The sequence below is a fragment of the Gekko japonicus genome, unplaced genomic scaffold (genome assembly GCF_001447785.1).
Source record: "Gekko japonicus isolate JY-2015 unplaced genomic scaffold, Gekko_japonicus_V1.1 scaffold3223, whole genome shotgun sequence".
Classification (NCBI taxonomy): Eukaryota; Metazoa; Chordata; class Lepidosauria; order Squamata; family Gekkonidae; genus Gekko; species Gekko japonicus.
The window spans coordinates 79,913-97,706 of NW_015163185.1; positions in this window are offsets into that span (position 1 = coordinate 79,913).

Genomic DNA, 17,794 nt, shown 5'->3' on the forward strand with positions numbered 1-17,794 from the left:
CATTCCTGACACGTATTCCTTTTCATAATTTCTAACCCACTTCGCCAGAAGCAATTAAAGATATAAACAATAACATAATCACTGAAAACATAATCTGAGGTGATAGAAAGGGCAACCCTCACCTAAAGTATACTTGTGAACAGGGGTCTTGTTGTAGAAAAAGAGCTGCCGGAGCTCATTGGCATAACTCATTAGCATAACTTATTTGCATATGCCACGCCCCCTGACATCACCGGAAGTGACAGAAGGCCACACCCCCTGACATCACCGGAAGTGTGTCAGAAGGCCCGGCTACTTACCCTCCTGCTTCATCCTCATTCCCAAACGGAATGAGGATCGAAGCAGAGGGCGGGGTAAAGAAGGGGGCGGGGCTTCACCACGTGACCGCCCCGCCCCCTAGAGGTTCTCTTCCGGAGCTCCGTACCTGAGAGCTCCCCCCCGACTAGAGCCCTGCTTGTGAGCATTCCTGACACGTATTCATTTTCATAATTTCTATCCCACTTCGCCAGAAGCAATTAAAGATATAAACAATAACATAATCACTGAAAACATAATCTGAGGTGATAGAAAGGGCAACCCTCACCTAAAGTATACTTGTGAAAGGTTTCATTTTTTGATATGTCAAAGCTCAGTAGAATTATATCAATAAGAGAATTAGAGATGTCTTTCAAATGAGGTGTAGGATAAAACATTAGCCACCTATGTTCCTTATGGACCCCAAAGTGGTTTACAATATAGATATAATACATAATAAAAACAAAATTTAAAACCACAATTTATGACTGCTAGTAACTTAATCAAATATGTTCCTAAATAAAACTGTCTTCGACTGCCTGCCTCCTAAGGATCAAAAGTGAGGGGGGGGCAGGCACACATCTCTAGGGAGGTTGTTCCATAATTGTTGGGCTGCAAGAGAAAAGGCCCTCTCTTGTGTACCCACTAAACAAGCTTTTTTGATTGATGGGACAGTCCGGAGGGCTTCTCCCTGTGATCATAATTCCCAGGCAGGAACACAGGGGAGAAGACGGTCCTTCAGATACCCCAGTCCAAAGCCATGTAGGGCTTTAAAGCTCAAAACTAACACATTGAATTGGGTTCAGGAGTGGATTGGTAGCCAGTGTAATCCCTGTAATATCAGGGTCACATGCTTCCGATAGCTGGCCCTGAACAGCAGTCTACCCATTCTGCACTAGCTGCAGCATCTGAACACTTTTCACACAGGTAGCCCCAAACAGACTGCATTGCAATAGTCCAGTCTTGATGGAATTAAGCCATAGATCACTGTGGCTACATCCGACTGAACCAGGAATGGACACTGCAGATAGATCAGCCAAAACTTGACAAAAAAAGCACTCCAAACCACCACAGCCACCTGGCTTTTTAAAGCAACCGCTGTGTCAAGTGGCACTCCCAAACTGCAAACCTGGCTTTTCAAGGAGAATATAATCCCATCCAAGACAGGATAGATCTGAAGTCCCTGGTCTGCCTTTCCATTAACCCAGAAAACCTCTGTCTTGTCAGGAGTTTCAGCTTGTTCACCCTCATCCAGCCCATTACTGACTCCAGTCATTAGGGTTGCCAGCCCCCAGGTGGGAGCGGGGCATCCCCCAATTTCACCAGCCAGCTGCCTAGTGGGGGGAAGCCCTGCCCCCAACAGCCAGGTTCCGGCACAAGTCCCCTCCCACCCACCCCCGCCAGCAACCCTACCAGGCACTGGTTCAGAAAACAGAACATAGACATTTAAAAGGAGACTGCCTGGACTCCTATTTATACCAGCAGAAGTTTCATGTGTTTCATGTGTTCTGACTTCAGACATCCTGATCAGCCAGGACTTATCTTGTATTTTATTATTTGGCAGGGTCTGGCACTGGATCTACCATCCAAGTGGTTGTGGCCTTGTGATCCAACAGTGGTTCCTTCCTTGCCCTCAGCTTAAATAGACTGAGGCAAAGCAGTCTCAGCTGTTCTGGAGGCACCTTCACTTTAAGAACCAAGGCTATGAGGCTCAGCAATGAAACAGAAGTGTTCTGTGAAAGAGTATTAAACTATCCAGAAGCAACTACTCTTCTAGCATCACGTGGAACAATTCTAAGCAGGTCTGCTCAGTATGTGAAATAAAATGTACCATTTTATTCAGTGGTGCTTACTCTCAGGAAACTGTTCTTAAGATTGAAAACATAATCACCTTGTTAATGGGGGCAGTTCTGCCAGGCTTTTTACCTCTAGGAACCTTCACAATTAACTATACTTCCTTAAGTCTATTTGGAAGATTACTTTTGGCTAGAATTGTATTATTAAATCTCTTTCTCTGGAAATGAAAAAAAGATGTTTTACATGATTACAGGCTTACAAAATCAGTAATTATGAAAACCCATCTGGCATCTCCCCACATGGATTCCATACATTTCTTTTATAGGTAGCAGTATTGCATTTTGTACAAATGAAGTTGATAAATGGCCTACATTTTCATTTAGTATCCTTGTAAAATTATATTTTGTTTTCTAATATAAGCATGATTTTACATAATCCAAAAGTGTTTTATATAATTTACCTTTCCCAAAGATATGTTGGATATTTAAAAGATTGCATTACTCTTCCATATATAACTAAGTTGCACTTCTGAGGATTAATAAGGATTAGTCACTGTTTGTTCCATTTTCTGGATGACTCAGAGGTAGAAAAGCTTGCCTATAACTCACATCCTAACCTGGATGTTTCCTTGTTTGTATTTTTCTTGAGTTAGAACTTCCCCTCCCCACTTCTCTCTTTCTGTCACACTGTAATCAAGTGGAATAACTCAATTGTAATGTTTTCCATGGGAGGGAAGACAGTGTGGTATAGCCCGATATCAAATCTTGGAAGCCAAGCAGGGAGGTACTTGGATGGGAGACTACCAAGGAAGACTCTGAAGAAAAGGGCAGTGGCAGACCACCTCTGCTTCTCACTTGCTTTGAAAGCCTCTTGCTGGGGTCACAACAAGTCAGCTGCTACTTGATGGCATTTTACACACACACACACACACACACACACACAATGTTTTGCACAGACTACATACCAGATTTTTGCAAAAATATATACACACCTCTATTAGCTTGATATATTGATTGTTGTCAGTTAAATCTGTATTTTCATCCTGACTCATCACACCTTATCTGTCCATCAGTTTAATAATTTATGAAGATGGACACTGCATTTTAATATGTAATACACTGGGTTTTCTATACATGTGTTATCCCTTGACAAGATCAAATAATTAAATATGGTCTTCACTTAACAGCACCTAATGCTATAATTCTTGTAGACAGTGTAATTTATAGTATCAAGAAACTCTTGCAGTGTCTTGGGAAAAGTAGTGGGTCTTGGAAAAAGCACTGACTGTATGTTGTACGCTATTAGAGATGCTATATTCAAAACATCCTAGAAAAACCAGGAGCAATCCGGATAAAATTAAGCACTTCTAGCAGTGCAACCCTAAGAACATTTTCCTGGGAGTAAGCCCCCTGGAGTAGAGTTTAAACAATACTCCAACAATGTTGTAATCATGTTTCCAAGCCCTCTGTAAAGGTAAAGGTAAAGGTTCCCTTGCTCGAAAGCCAGTCGAGTCCGACTCTAGGGTTGCGGTGCTCATCTCCGTTTCAAAGCCGAAGAGCCAGCGCTGTCCGAAGACATTTCCGTGGTCATGTGGTCAGCATGACTAAACACCAAGGCGCACGGAACGCTGTTACCTTCCCACCAAAGTGGTCCCTATTTATCTACTTGCAATTTCTTGCTTTCGAACTGCTAGGTTGGCAGGAGCGGGAACTAGAGATGGGAGCTCACTCCGTCATGCGGCAACTCGGGGCTCGAACTGCTGAACTACTGACCTTCCACAGCCTGCAGTTCAGCGTCTTAACCACTTAACCTGATCTTAAAAAAAAAAAAATCTAACCCAGTGTCAAAGAATCCAGAAAAGATTCCTCTTCCTTTTCTTGTTCAAAGCTAGCACAAAGAAACAAAACAGGAAATCTCCCCCCCTTTTCTTTTTTTGACTGCCGTGAATCTAATCTGTGTTTCCCAAGGCAGCCTCCTTCCTTTTATCAAGTAAGCCTCCTTGAAAGCGCTTTGGAAACCTTCTGTCCTTCACAAACAGCCTCCTCCCACACCCTCTTACCCTAAGTTATGTCAATAGAATTTTATTAATCAGAATCAGGATGGAGTTACCACAGTTATTAAATGTTGCATATATCTCTGATAGTCTATGGGTGCAGTCAGACGGCGTGCTGAGAGCAGGTTAAACTGCTCCAGTTCTAACCGGATTATATTTGATCTGGATGATCACAATTACACTACCTCCGTCATCCCACCTCACCGCGCAGTCACGTCGCTCCCTGGTGTCTACACTACCGATACACGGGAGTGGGTGTCGGTGGGTTTTAAAATTTTTTTCTCAGTTTGTGCATGCACATAGGCGCTCATCCGTAGAATGGAGGGGGAACTATCATGGCACATGCACAGAACCACCAGGGCAAGTCAATCCAATCCCTCCAACAAAAGACTTCCCTTTAAATGTTTGAGATGAAAATGGCCTCCGTGAGATCCCGAACTCATCTAAACGTTAAAACAAGTGACCGTTTAAATGTCGGTTTTCTAAACGTGGTGGCAGAGCTCTGCCTATGTGCACACCGCCAACGCATTAAAAAATGGTGGGCGAAAAGCAGACGTCTCAGGCAGCTTCCAAGCGGGGAGGGGGTTTAAACCGGAAGTGGCTTGACACCGGAGGAGCGATCACACAGGGGGGAAATGCGGCTTTAAATGGGAGAGCTGAGAAAACACCACTTTGGGAACTGGTAACAAAATACTCCGGATTAAAGCAGTTTTGAGCCAGAAACCAATGGCTGGGGACGGGAGGCAGATGTTGACTGTGTGATCGTTCAGATAAAATCCATTGCTGAACCCTCATGACACCAGATCAAACGGCGCATCTGAACGCACCCTATTAGTGTTTGATTAAATCTTTAACCCATCAGGTGAAAAACAAATCTTTAGAACATCAGAAAAACAGCAAGTACAAACAAAACAACTTGGATATCAATAGGCTTTCATGGTAAAAGAGCATTTCAAAATAAGTCATTAGCTGTTGTGTGGCATCATCTGAGTTCTCACTGTTGAACTGCCCCTCTATACCACAGCATGTTCTAGAGTGTACATGAACATTACAATTCCTGCTTTCACATATCTGTAAGCAGAATCCTTTTTGCATGTGCAGAGTGATGTTGCTAAACCATGGTCACTAATAACAAACTAGATGAAATTCTAGAGTGTACATGAACATTACAATTCCTGCTTTCACATATCTGTAAGCAGAATCCTTTTTGCATGTGCAGAGTGATGTTGCTAAACCATGGTCACTAATAACAAACTAGATGAAATTACAGAACAAAGTTAGAGTCCAGTGGCACCTTTAAGACCAACAAAGTTTTATTCAAGGCGTGAGCTTTCATGTGTATGCACACTTTGTCAGACGATGAAATGGAATTACATATCATAGTTGTATATACAGGTGGCTTGTTAAATTAGCATGCAAAATAGTGAGAATGTTTTTTAAAAAACAGATCAAAAGAATGACAAGCTTGGTTTCTGGTTATCATCTGTTTCAGTTCAACTGGGGGGGGGGAACAACACAGGTAATAAATATGTTAGAGCTGGAGACTGATTTGTGAGAATCCCATCCTTACACCCCCATCCATCTCCTTTCTAGCATGGAGGCCACTTTACAGCATCTTGACTATGCAGAGTATTTTCCTTGTCCCCAAAACAGAGAACTACATTTAAATCTACCATTCCAAATTACATTATATGTTCAATTACATTCTTAATTGTTAAGAGCAGTAATAACGTTTTGTTTCACTAAAACATGGGAGTTAACTGACAGAATTCTTTTCCTGGGGTACAGTATTATGTCAGAGATCAACAAGATATTGCATTGCATTACAATCACTATTATAACATACTATTTTGAAAAAAGAAAACATCAAAATATAGGGGATGTATAGCCCTACTTGGAGAAGTACATATGTGAGGATTGAATGAGTTGGCATATGTAATGGGATAAGAAACCAATATCCCTGTTAAGTCCTAGTAGGGTGTTTGTTCCAAGTGTTGTAATAACTTGTGATTCAGCTATTTCCCTTTCCATTCTGTTCTTGTTCTTTTGCAATAAAACAGCTACTTTGAGATCAGCCACTGAATGCCCTGGAAGGCTGAAGTGTTCCCCTACAGGTTTCTCAGTCTTGTGGTTCCTGATGTCAGATTTGTGTCCATTTATCCTTTGGCATAGAGTTTATCCTGTTTGTCCTATGTGGAGAGATGAAGGGCAATGCTGGCATTTAATGGCATATACAATGTTAGAAGATGAGCAAGTGAATGCACCTGAGATGGTGAAGCTGGTGTTGTTGGGTCCAGTGACTGTGTTGGCAGGGTGTATGTGGCAGCAAAGTTGGCATCTGGGTTTATTGCAAGCTCTGGTACCAATATCCATGTTCAAATTAGATGTTGCATTATTGTGGGTGAGTTGTTTCAGATTGGGGGGTTGTCTGTGCGCAAAAAAAGGTTTACCTCCCAGTATTTGTGAAATAGAACTAACATTGTCCAGTAGAGGTTGCAAGTCATTGATGATGTGTTTAACTGCGTTGAGTTCACAGTTACAAAGGGTGTAATCTATATTGTGTACTTGATTTCGGATGAAGGCCAAACTTTCTGGGTTCTAACAACTGAGCTCTTTTATCCAGTGAAGCACTCTCTAGTCTTCTTTCACACTAAAGGCTGCTCTCATGTTACATTTCAAAAACACAGGAGAATCCTGGCAGACGCTCAGCAATTCACATCTGACTGGGTTAGGAACTAATCTTCTCCCTTATATATAAAAGCCGAATGGTAGTGGCACTTCTCTAGAACATTCCACATGCTCCGGAATTGGTTGGCGCCCTGGTGTGTCACTCAGAATCTGTCCCTATCCATTGGCTACATTGCTTGAGTCTTGCCTCCAATATTCTAAACAGTTTGCTGTTCCCCTCCCCCACATAGCCAGTCAGAACACAGGTTATTTGCATATGCAGCCTCATTGGCCTTTGCCTCGGAAAACAGAGGTCGTTTGCATAAGCAACTTGATTGGCTTTTGCCTCTAACATTCTAAACAGTTTGCTGTTCTGAGGTAAAATGTGTCCAATCTCAAGGTGAGGGCTGGAGATCACTCAGAATTACAACTGCTTTCCAGATGGCAGAGATCAGTTCCCCTGGAGAAAATGGTGGGCTCTGTATCCTTATATGCTGCTGACGTGGCCCCCGTATGACAGCCAATGTGACGTGTACAAAGCCATAGACTCCATCCGCCAAACCAACCATTCCCTTCTGGGGAATCATCGTTGCCAATCTCCAGATGAGGGCTGGATATCACTCAAAATTACAACTGTTCTTTAGGTAGCAGAGATCAGTTCCTCTGGAGAAAATGGTGGATTCAGTATCATTATACCCTGCTGAGGTTGCCACAGCAAATTGACACTGAGTATCCAAGGCCGGGGCACCCGCCCAGAGCATCTTTCTAGATCTTGTTGTATTTATTTCCACAACTGACCTTTTTCCTAGTAAAGTATAATGCCCATGCAGATAAGAGATGTAAGACATAGGACAGATATCATCCTGTGTCTGTAAAACATGAGATGAATCTCTTAGGCCAGCGACCTTTTTCCTAGTAAAGTATAATGCCCATGCAGATAAGAGATGTAAGACATAGGACAGATATCATCCTGTGTCTGTAAAACATGAGATGAATCTCTTAGGCCAGCACTACATGTTACATTAAATCTGTGGCAGGCAATGTAAATAACAGCCATGCATTTAATTCCACATGCCCCTCCATGACATCTGTGAAAAATTACACGTATCCTCCTAGAAGAAGAGGAGATTGGATTCATACCCCGCCCTTCACTTGGAGTCTCAGAGCAGCTTACAAATTCCTTTCCCTTTCCCTCCCCACAGCAGACACCCTGTGGGGTGGGTGGGGCTGAGAGAACTCTGACACAAACTGCTCTTTCAGGAACAGCTGTGCCAGAGCTTGTGACTTACCCAAGGTCACATCAGCAGGTGCAAGTGGAGGAGTGGGAAATCAAACCCAATTCTCCCAGATTAGAGTCTGCACACTTAACCACTACACCAAACTGGCTCTCATGGCATTCTGTATTTTCCTTACCTTGCCCCACATAACTGGCTGCTGCTGATGGTGGGTGGGGAAATGTAAAATAGCTATAACAAGACGGCAGGGGTAAATTGTCCTAGATATTATGCAGAGGTGGGAGAATTGAATTTGAAATAAATCCACAAGTCTCCACGTGTTAATATAGCAAGAAAAGGTTAACATCTGCAACACTGAAAACCAGTCTTGCCATCAGAATTAATCAGAGATGCCAGCTTATTCCCATGTAGCTACATCACAGCCTATCCCTGCATTTGACACAGAAGGAGTAGAATTGCCAAGTACTGCCATGGGTATACATAACATTCTAAGCAAAACCTTTTGTCTAGATCTAGTGTGCAGCATGCAGGTCCCACCTGCCCCAGTTCACACTCCCTCTGCCTTCCTCCATCTTCTCCCTGCAGCATACAGAGTGTGTGAGGTGCTGAGTCTTACTTGGCAAGCACCCCTCCGAGTGGCAAGTTACGGCGTTTAACTGCCTGCGCCACCGCTCTAGAAGTTTTGACCTAGCCAACACTGCCCAGGTGATTTTGCTCAAGAAGCAGTGATGGTCACCCTAAAGGAACATGCATGAATCATGTGCCATTTCTCTCCCAGCTGGCAGGCACCTATCTGTAGGTATCTTAGGTTGTGAAGTCAGATGAACCTTTTACACAACTGCTTCTTCCTGGAACATCTGTCCTTATGAAGCATTTGTTTTTCAAAATAATTCTTTGGGACCTCTAGGCTCACTTTGGCCCTACTGTAACATAATATATACATTTACAGTAGTAACACTGATAGCACTAAAATAAATAGGTTTTACTGGCATCAGATTTCTCAAAGCAGATTTCTTGAAACACTTGATTAGTATCAAAAGACCACTTGGTTTTGTTCTCGAATGTCCTTTAATTATATTTATGTGATATACTGGCATTAGCTGTTTTATATAATGGGTAGTTGAAGACATCCTGAAAAAGAGACTCTGTTGTAAATTTTAGGTTTGTGAAAGTGTGCATTTGCAAAACCTGTAAAATCAAACAAAGTAAAGCACCATATAAGTATTTTCTAAATAGTTGACTGCACATGATGGCACTGTAATACCCCATGAGACCTAGAAAATAAACCCATTTGAAATATTTATAAATTGTTTAAAATATTGTCACCCATTAAATAAGGATGTCAACATTTGTTATGTAGATTTCCCCAAGAATCGTCAGAGATGTAGTAAAACTAATACCAGGTTTAAAAGAGTGAAAGATGTAAAGAAAATGTATCTTAGTTTTCTAACAAATTGCAGGCTTGCGAGGAATTGCCTAAGGGGTAGGGAAGATAAACAATTGGAAAAAATCCGCCTCTGTAGGACAATGGTGGAAAATTGCTCAGTTCAGGAGCTGAATAAGAAGTTTTCTGAACCTCAGAAGTCTAGTGCTGTAGACCAATTGCTCTACCAAACCACCTGATAAGGTTGCCAACTGGACAGGAGGAAAAATGTCCTGTCCCTTTACTAGAAGTTTTAATGAGTAGAAATGGGAAGTTGAAGCTTTTCATGCCGTGAAAAAACAGATATTAAAGGGACAGTTAGGTGGAACAGTTTAAAAGTAGGCGGTCCTAGATATCATATAGGCAACCCATATGTTTACCCAATGGGAAAACTCAGATATTCATTAGTCTCAGTGAGTTTGGTTTAAGAAAGGTTCTACATTGCTGCTGCTGTTTTCTTTTCTTTTGGATTTTTTCTAATAGCTTAAAGATACAATCCTAAACAATGTTGTACACTTCCAAGTCGGTTGAAGTCAGTGGGCATAGAAAGGGGTGTCACTTAGCTAAATTGCACTGCAACTTGGTTACATACAGCCTTTCTTTATTATATATCTATTATTACCATTACCACAATGACATCTACTGGTGAAAGTAGTTTTTGATTCCAGATGGCAAAAAAGTGATGCTTTTTCCTGGATTTACACATGCTGTTGTTGATGCAGCCTGCTCCAGATCCCTTACAACTACAAAGAAACAAGACCACAGCTATTTTGCAATGATGATTTTCTGGCGATACTCTGAGAGAAACACGGTCTGCAATGATGCTATCAGTCCAATTCTATGATGCAAGCAGACCCTTGTGCCATACATAACAGGTCAAGCAACATTCTAAAATGCCTTCACTCCCTTTAAATGGAAATATGCTTTAGCACCACAGAGATCTAATCTTTATGATGCTATACTTAAGACGACAGGTAGGGTCACACTCTATATGGTCCTTACACAGCCCTTCTCTGTGGGATCAAGGCCTTTGGCCAGCACAGTAACACCACTGGCAATGGCTGCTGTCCTTTATTTCTTTATGTTATTTATAGTCTGCCTTTCTCCCTTGGACTCAAGGCAGATTACACAGAGTGAGTCAATACAGTAATACCTGCTGAAAGACAGACAGACAACCTTTATTGACATGTAAGAGATAAGATTATATTAAAATTTAGAAATATATCAAAAGTATGGCTGTCGAACAGCCAACAAAAAAAGAACTGATCAATTAATAGTTTCCCTGGTTCAAATTACAGATTGAAGAAAACAAGCAACATTAAAAGTTATAGAAGCGTTTTGCCCAGAGAGTAGCAACTGGACCTTGACACTCTCAGGAAGACCACACCATGTAAAAAGGTGGGTGTCCAGAAATTTTTCTCGAATCTTAGTATAAAAGGGACAGTTTAAAAGAACATGGGAAACGAATTTGATAGCACCCTGACCACAGGGGCATTGCCTAAGTTCATAGGGGATTTTTTTGGCATCTTCCAGAGAAGATGGCCGATGGCAATACTTTAAATCTGGCTAACATAAATGCCCTTCTTTGATGGTGATCAGTTAGAGAACAAAAATAAGTAGCTATCTGGCCCAGTGTCTGGGATAATCCGAGAAGAACTGGGGAACAGGTTTTCCTGGCTGCCTCAGTCAGGCATTGAAGTTGAATATCTAGCCTGCATTTAATTGTATAAAATATTGTGGAGGCAGATGATAAGTAAAGCGGGTCTAGATTATTCCTAAGGACCTAATTTTTAAAAAACAATTTTATTAGGATATACCATCAAATCAAACAATATAACATTTTTTCAGTCATTTTATATCCTTTTCTATCCGAACCCCCCCCCTTCTAGCTTTCCGCAGTGCTCCAACCTCCCTCTCATGTTTTTTGTTTTCCATTGCCCTTCACCTTTCATCTATTACTTAAACTTATTAGGTAACACTATTATCCTTATACACTTATACACATTCTAAATACCTTTCTATCAATAGTTGTCAAAGCTAAATAAGTTGTTCTTCACCTCCCAATATTTCTCCAAATAGTCTTTGAAGTCTTTCCAATCTGCGAAGAATTCTTCTGCCTCTTGATTAAGTTTTCTTGTCATTTTGTCCATTTAAACCATAAAAGTTAACTTTTTTATCCATTCCCAGATCTCTGGTGCTTTTTCCTGTTTCCAACATTGAGCATATGTCATTCTAGCTCCTAAGGACCTAATTTTTGGGGGGACTAATTTCAGCCAATTAGGTTCATAATGATCTGTCAGCATTAAAAAGGTAAAGGAATTTGGGTCAGGATTAAACAGAAGGCACAGCCAGAATCTGATGGTCAGAAGCCAGGCCCGAGTTTCCAGCAGCATCTGGCCGGTTTCAAGACAGATTGCAGCGTATGGGACACAGTTAGGGAGTCCAAGCGTTTTCCGCAAAAAAAAGGATTGTAAACCCTCTCCTGATTGGTTAATTGCGCTTATCCAAATGAGAGCACCATATAGAAATTGTGAACTAGATTTTGCATTGAAGGCTTTTAAGGCCATTGGGACAGTCAATACAGTAGACAGGATAGGACATTCAATAAACAATACAATACGATTAGGGTTGTAGAACCAATCAGGAATCTAAAAACAGCATAAGTCTTAACATTAAATGATACAAAAATTACACAGAAGATTCTAGTTTAAGCAACCTAAATTCAGTAGTATAGACAACAGTTCCTAATAATTTTTCCGAAGAAATCATTTGTGAATCATTTAATACAGTGAAACTCTATTGCCTGAATAGAAAAGCCCTCTTGAATAATTACATCTTGCATAGTTTGTGGAAAGCCAGGATGGAGAATGCCATGTGCATGGGCAGTTGTTAGATTATTTTAGAATTTGGGCTGAGTGGCCTTATGCTCTCTCCAGATGGTAATGTATACTTCAGATGCAAAGTTACAGCCTGCTTTTGGGACCCCATGCAGAGCCTGTGAGCCAAGGGACCAGACTTGTGTCCTAAAGGCTGGCCCTGACAAGACCACTGTTGTAATAGGCCAGAAGGTGGATGACTTTCTAGCACTGACGCAAAGCCATCTGCTGAATGTCTTGGAACAGTGAAGCACATGATCAGACTCTATGGCTCAGTTCTGGTGTCATATGAAAACATGGTTTGATTAAACAGAATCTGCATCCACACGGTAATGATTTATCAGTTTTCTTCTGTTGCCATTAAGAAAGCAGAGGCAACTATGGCTAGTGTAATTCTCCAAATGCAGGCCTTTCCAGTCAGGTTAGTTAGCTTGGGGGATGGGGGGGGGAAGAGAGAGAGAGAGAGAGATCAGGCTGCCAGACAACCTTTGGATCTCCTGGCTATATCACACTCACTGCCATATGATAATTAAGTTAGGGTCTGATACACTAAGATGTGAAACCACAGTTTCAAGTTGGTTATTAACCACTGGTTGTCTTTATTCAGTGGTGAATAACTCAGACTACTTTGAGCTTGTCACACCTCACAAGCTAAGCAGGGTTGGCCATGGTTAGAAATTTGGATGGGAGACCGCCAAGGAAGACAAGGGCTGCTATGCAGAGGAAGGCAATGGTAAGCCACTTCTGCTCACCTCTTGCTTTGAAAACTCCAAGAGGGGTAGCCATAGGTTGGTTGTGACTTGACAGCACTTAATTATTAATTAGCCTTTATTCTGATTTTGCTTGATGTACAAACATCAACATGCTGGCTAGAATATTGTCCAGGTTCCAAGGGCCAACCAAAGGTGATGAAACCATCACTAGCCAAGTAAAGCAGGGACTGCGTGATTATCTAAGCCAAATTCTGACTTCACAAACTAACCATAATTAAAATAAAATATACTGTTGTCTTCTGTCTAAACTGAGCCTATAGTAGCTTTCCAATAATATGGGGGGTTAGAAGTTTTGATGTGACAGAGATAGACAAAATAATGGTTAAAATTTGACAGTGGAATAGACTCTTAGCTTATATCTCTTTTGATCAGATAGGGGATCTACATGTCCTTTATTGGAATAGACATTCTAATGTGATAAGGCTGAAAAGGAACAATGGGTGGATTAATAGATATGTACTTTATATAGCTCAGTGCTTTTTGTTTTAATGTGAACACATAGTTTGTTTCAAAAAGTTCTTGGTGATATAAAATTGACTAGAAGCAAATGAGTTAGAATTGCAAACCGGTTGGATTTTTACCAGACCAGCCACTTTCTAAAAACACCCAGTCTCTATTTATTGATAATGACCTACTCCTTAGTGCTTTCATTAAAAACAACAGCAGCAGAGCAACACTAAAATAGCATAATATAAATATAGCATACAAGTTTCCAAGTGCCTTTAAACTCTACATCAAAGTGAAATGCCAACTACAGTATAAATGGTTTTACAAAATCAACTAGGAATACAACTTAAGAAGATGTGACAAGCTGCTGTATTTATTTTCCCTAAGTAAAACTTGATGTGAAGTGTTCTCTGAATTTAGTGAAGACATTTTTATTTTCCTAGTGCTATGGCAATAAATAGTTATGAAGCAGTTTTATTTCTTTTTATTGTTGTTGTCTATGCCCTTGTCTTTTCGGCCCCAGTTTTGTTTTCTTTGGAGCTTGTCTTTTCGGAATCTGTTACTGTTGTTGCTAATAGGTTGCATTTTCTGCTCTGATTCTAACTATAACAACATGGTTTATTGCATTTTTATAGAAATGTTGTGAGCTCTCCCAAGAAATTTGTTAACACTTGGGATAGTAATTACATAATTAACTCAAGCAAGCAAATAATATTGAAGTGTATTTTTAAGCAAAATAAAATATTGATTATACAGTACAAATCTGTAATGGCATTCATTTTGCTACACATAAATACACACCTACTTCTGAAACACTTCGGTAAATATCATTGTTACTTGTAATTCAAATATTGCATGTTCAGTAGAATATTACATTAGTTTGAGCCAAAGCTTGCCAATTTTCCTAGGAGGTAGTTTCATTATCAGAGTTCATCCCTGGAATATGTAAGAAAATAACCATAGTGTCTTTCCACCATCAACAAATAATCACAGTTTGTTGCCTTAGAAGTCAGAAACCAAGATTTCTCAAAGTGTTTTGAGCCTGGCACCTGAAATAAATAATTGTATATTTATTCCTTTTCAGAATAATTGAGTATACTGTTTAGTGATCAGTATAATAAATTAAACCAATTGTGCATAACAACATGAAAACTATAATTGTTCCTAGAACTCAGGGCAAATATGGAGGCTAGGAGATCAATAAATGTATTTCCTCAGCATTTTTAGAACTGATAAATAAAAGCTGCAGATCAGGATCAGAATGTGGAGTAGTGGTACTGAAGGCCCCCCCCCCCCCCCCCCCCACAACATTTTCCTGGCCTCATATAGCACACTGGAGCTGCTGTTTGCCTTTCTGGAGAAACAGACAGGTTGACAATGTTTCCTCAATGGAACAAATAAAAGCTCTGGGGAAGGGTCTGAAGATGGGAAAGTTGCATGTGGGTGGAAGATGCCACCACCAGCACCTATTGGGGAGGACTGAATTTCACTTTAAATCATACTTTATGTTTATAAAATAGGTAGTTCCAGCTGCCACCAGAAATTTTGTTTAAATTCCAAATCCCCTTTCTGCTTCTGGTTTTGGTATTGTGACCTGGGGTCTTGGCTTTCGAGGGTCTATGTGATCTTGAGGAATAATGGATCAGGCTTCTGGGATAAACTTAAATAAAAAGGATTTATTGAAAGAACAAATTAAGCGGTTGTTTAAACTGTAACTGTTTAGGAAATAGGTATTTGTAAGTATGGCCCCGGTCACATGGAGCATTTGCCGTGCTAAAGATACGGATGATAGGCAGATCTTCCGGGCGCGATCACACCACAACATCTGGGAAGCATAGTGCTCCCGTGGCTTCCCGCCGAAGATGCGGAGTAAAAAACTAGTACTTACGAGGTACTGGTTTCCGGACACCGCGGGGCAAGGGCGGGCGTCTGATCGCATTTCTGGTGGAATCCCATGGCATCCGGCACCTGTCAATGTTCCATCGTGAACAAAGGGTTCCCCCCCCCAAGTCTCCGCAGGATGCACAGAAGCACCCAACGGTGCATGCGCACAAACTTCGGTAAAAAAACACCCGTTTGCCATGGAAGCGGCGCCTAGCGATTGCTGGTGTGATCGCGCCGCTTCTTTGCCGCGCTGCAGGATAGCCGTGTGGATCAGCACCTTACCCCCTAACCACGGGACCTTGACGGGACGTGTGATCGGGTGGCCGCGCGTTATTTTGCTCCGGGGCAAACAGCCACGCTTCCCCCCGCATTTTCCGGCCCATGTGCCCGGGACCTATGTATGTCAACTGTATCACACAGTTGAAACGTGGTAGCTTGGAACCCTTATGGGATTTAGCAGGTTGATCATGTAAGAGTGTGTTAGATCATCCACACTGGCTTCCAGTTTACCTTCAGACTTGCAGTGCAAGGTGCAGGTTGACATTTAAAGCCCTAGTTCTTTGAGACACTGCGGTAGCTGAAGGCCACCTTCACCAGTGTTTAGCAGGCTTCCCACTGGGAGCCAGTGGGAGTAGTGGCTCAGCTGATGGGGAGGGGCCCCCCCTCCCAGTTGTGGTACTCAGGCTTGAAAAACTGAGTAATTTTAACTCTCTTTAAGAACTGTAGTTTCACTTTACAGATATATACTGCTTTCTCTCTCTCTGATACCACACAGCATTGACTTCACGTAGAAATTATTCCACACAGAACTTTCAGCTCACTCTCTCTCTGACTCCACACAACATCAACTGCTTTTTCTCCTACTGTCATTATTCCAACTGTCATTCTCCAATCTCTCACTGACACACCCACACAGAATAACTCCTCCCACACTCTGCCATCCACCAGTCATGGCACACTAGTTACTATCAAACATTTAAAGGGACACACACACTCTCAAACAAGGAATCATCACAGGGAAGTTCAAAATAGATGACCCCTACCTCAACTAAAAGCCCAACGGAAGAGCTCTGTTTTACAGGCTTTGCAGAACTGTCACAGGTCCCACAGGTCCCTGTCACAGTAACTGGGCCTTTAAGGCCTAAGTTTTGCATTTGTCAGTAAGTTGTTAAGTTGTGACTGGATCATATAAGACCTACAGTGTTATCAGTTAACAAGCACCTGCTACAAATTACCGGCTGGCTTAACAGCAACCAGCGGGAAGCTGTCAAAGCACCAGCATGACTTTCTAGATCTTGACAGTTCTCAATCTGATTGGTCTGTCAATTAGCTCATGACAGCTAGATAAGTATTTAGCCAGGAGTCAGGGATAGCTAAGCATCCAATTGGACCAGGATCCTAGGAGATGCCAGGAACTTTGCAAGAGAAAGACACACATCCTTGTAGGCAAGATGTCGGGAGGCAACGGAAGGAGGCTGCAGTTCAAGAGCTGGCGGCCTGGAGAAGGAGGTGTTATCCTTGGTGAACTCTGCTTTGGCATCTGCTGCAGGAAACAAGCTGCTTAGGGTCAGTGCACCCAATAGAGAGCTAGGTTTGTTTTGTTCGTCTTTATTCTATGTACATACCCCTTTCCCCTACTTGTATGTTTTATTGTATGTTATATTTTGTACATTTAATGTTGTTTTTAAGCCAATTGGAATACGTTACTGATCCAAAAGAACCCACATCCATGCTACCAGAGAGAAATTAAGGCACTACCAGAGATTTCCCCACCACCAAACTGTTTTGAACATCCCAGATCTTAAGGGATAGGCCCCTGGGGATGTGACAGGCCCTGATCTCATAAGGTAGCTCATTCCAATAGCTAGGGTCCAGGGCCAAAAAAGCCCTGACCCTAGTTGAGGTTTCTGATGTTATCTTTGTGGTGGAGGAATGAGCTGGGTTGCTATAGCTCCCATACTGCAAAGATAGCTCCAAAAAGGGCTCCAAATAAATGTTTACACAGGGCCTAAGGGATGGGAGGGCCACCAGCAACAGGGACCGAAGAAGTGGTGCTAGCCAAATTGGAATAAGTGCATTAAGGGGAAAGGTGGCTCAGAAAGGAGACAGATTAGAAATGGGCTGACAAGCTGGGTTGATCTACTTGACGGACGATCTCTAGCAATCTACATACAAAGCAGACCTCATCTCTACCCTATATGGACTGGCTATGGCCCATTCACACACTGCATTATTGAAATGATAATCTGCAGTTTTGCAGAAAGTTGACACCCAAAAAAGTTGCTCCAAAAATTGGGGCAGGGGATGTTGTCACAGCACTGTATTGAGGAAAAGAAACAATGTAC